Raw genomic sequence first — 2,500 nt, forward strand, 5'->3', positions numbered from 1 at the left:
ATAGCGTTTAACGATGGATCCACGGTACAGAATGCAAAAATATGATTGTTAAAATTTTCGACTAATCGGTTCTAAGAGGCGAAGCAATACGCCGCTGGGACTTTGAAATATTTCGGAGCGCACCTAAAGTTCGTTATTTTGGCTAAACGGAGCGAAAATCTGCATTTATACCATCACGGACGCTAGTTTAATAGCGTTTAACGATCGATCCACGGTACAGAATGCAAAAATATGATTGTTAAAATTTTCGACTAATCGGTTCTAAGAGGCGAAGCAATACGCCGCTGGGACTTTGAAATATTTCGGAGCGCACCTAAAGTTCGTTATTTTGGCTAAACGGAGCGAAAATCTGCATTTATACCATCACGGACGTTAGTTCAATAGCGTTTAACGATCGATCCACGGCACAGAATGCAAAAATATGATTGTTAAAATTTTCGACTAATCGGTTCTAAGAGGCGAAGCAATACGCCGCTGGGACTTTGAAATATTTCGGAGCGCACCTAAAGTTCGTTATTTTGGCTAAACGGAGCGAAAATCTGCATTTATACCATCACGGACGTTAGTTTAATAGCGTTTAACGATGGATCCACGGTACAGAATGCAAAAATATGATTGTTAAAATTTTCGACTAATCGGTTCTAAGAGGCGAAGCAATACGCCGCTGGGACTTTGAAATATTTCGGAGCGCACCTAAAGTTCGTTATTTTGGCTAAACGGAGCGAAAATCTGCATTTATACCATCACGGACGTTAGTTCAATAGCGTTTAACGATGGATCCACGGTACAGAATGCAAAAATATGATTGTTAAAATTTTCGACTTATCGGTTCTGGATCACTGAAAAATCAAAAAAAATTATTAATTTTGATTAATTAAATTACATATGTAGTTTTATATTGTTATAGTCTCGTATTTGTTAATGTTTTGTCGTAAGAAAATGCAAAAATATCGTTTTAATGTTTTCGTCTCATCGGTTCTGGATCGCTGAAAAATCAAAAAAAAATATTAATTTTGATTAATTAAATTACAAATGGAGTTTTATATTGCTATAGTCGCTTATTTGTTAATGTTTTACCGTAAGAAAATGCAAAAATATCGTTTTAATATTTTCATCTCATCGGTTCTGGGCGGTTTTAAAATTTTTTAAAATATTAATTAAACCCATGATTTACATGAGAATGTGAATTTATTATGTCCTGCATGTTAATTTATTAATTTTCATGTATAGAACGTTATAAAATGAAAGGATATGTTCGACGATATTTTCAGTCTAAGTTTTACCGTGCCGGCGGGATGGTACGCTCTCACGGCGGTTTGCACAGGCATACGCCTGGGCGTAAGCCCATGCGTCGCCGACCTAGCGGCCGGCCGTTCGGTATTTATAGGAAGGCACTTTCGGTTCGCTCGGACCGGTCGGGAGTAGCGTCGAGCGTGTGGCTCTTTTATGACTTCGGTTGAAAAGCAGTCTACCGCTCCTCGAGAATATACTTTCTCGACTATTCTCGTTCCGGTTTTCCGTTGCGGATTATTATTAATCTCCACACAGCATTACCACGGGTCGGTGTCTAAGACCGAATGGCCCATATGTGGTGAGCCTTGTAATATAAGGCTGGTGACCTGTATGCACTTATAAATGTTGCATACTTGTACAAACTGAGCATCAACTGTCTGTAACCAAAATTTGTTAAAACTGAAAAAGTTATAAGATTGTATAAAATTTTTGAACCAAGAAAGTAGTGTTAGACGAAAATTCGTTCTATCACTTTTAGAAGGGAGACTGTTTGGAAATATTTAAAGTATAAAATACACAAAAGTCCACTGAATTATGAACAAAATTACGTCCCTGAATTTAAGAAAAGTCAAGAGGTGTCAGAAATAAAATCCTCTCTGATACGTTCAGAGAGGAAAATAAGTATGGAGAGAGGAGTAAAAATGAAAGAAGTTTTAAGGCTGGGGAAACTTCTAAAGGAGAGAGATTCCAACATATCTAATATGTACATTTAAAGCAAGTCCAAGGAACTCTCTCCGTTAATGTTTGAAAAGGTGTGTGCAGATGGAGGAGAAATGTATAAAGTACAGAGACGAGGTTGGTGGGCCCGCTCTAATGATAAAGATTATAAAATTTGGTGGCAAAATGACCAGCATGATCACTGTACGCGCTTTCTCGATTTGTATAGCATGCCACTGTCCGCGCTATCTTTTATTATATTGTCCAGCGTGTGTGGTCTACGTGCTTGCACGATGGATGCACGGCGTGAAAGTGATTTTCGTGCTTTATGAGAGGAGGAGGAGAATATTTGGCCTCTATAAGAGGTACAAAATTTATGAAATGTGTGTTACATACAAAAGAGAAATGGCTTAACGTCGATCGGTCTTACAGGGAGGGCCGACGACGAAAATTTAAATTTACAATAATAACTAAGCTCCCTGGTTGATCCTGCCAGTAGTCATATGCTTGTCTCAAAGATTAAGCCATGCATGTCTAAGTACATACCGAA

The 2,500-nt window shown here is 38.1% G+C and overlaps 1 non-coding gene across 1 annotated transcript in view; it reads left to right on the forward strand.

The window, feature by feature from the left end:
- Positions 1 to 2,426: 2,426 nt before the first annotated feature.
- Positions 2,427 to 2,500, forward strand: part of LOC143306494 (small subunit ribosomal RNA) — a 1,923-nt gene continuing 1,849 nt past the window's right edge. Inside the window, exon 1 of the ribosomal RNA XR_013063870.1 lies at positions 2,427 to 2,500. This exon is cut by the window's right edge and continues 1,849 nt beyond it. This is a non-coding gene — a ribosomal RNA (small subunit ribosomal RNA).

Source organism: Osmia lignaria, unplaced genomic scaffold (genome assembly GCF_051020975.1).
Source record: "Osmia lignaria lignaria isolate PbOS001 unplaced genomic scaffold, iyOsmLign1 scaffold0011, whole genome shotgun sequence".
Lineage (NCBI taxonomy): Eukaryota > Metazoa > Arthropoda > Insecta > Hymenoptera > Megachilidae > Osmia > Osmia lignaria.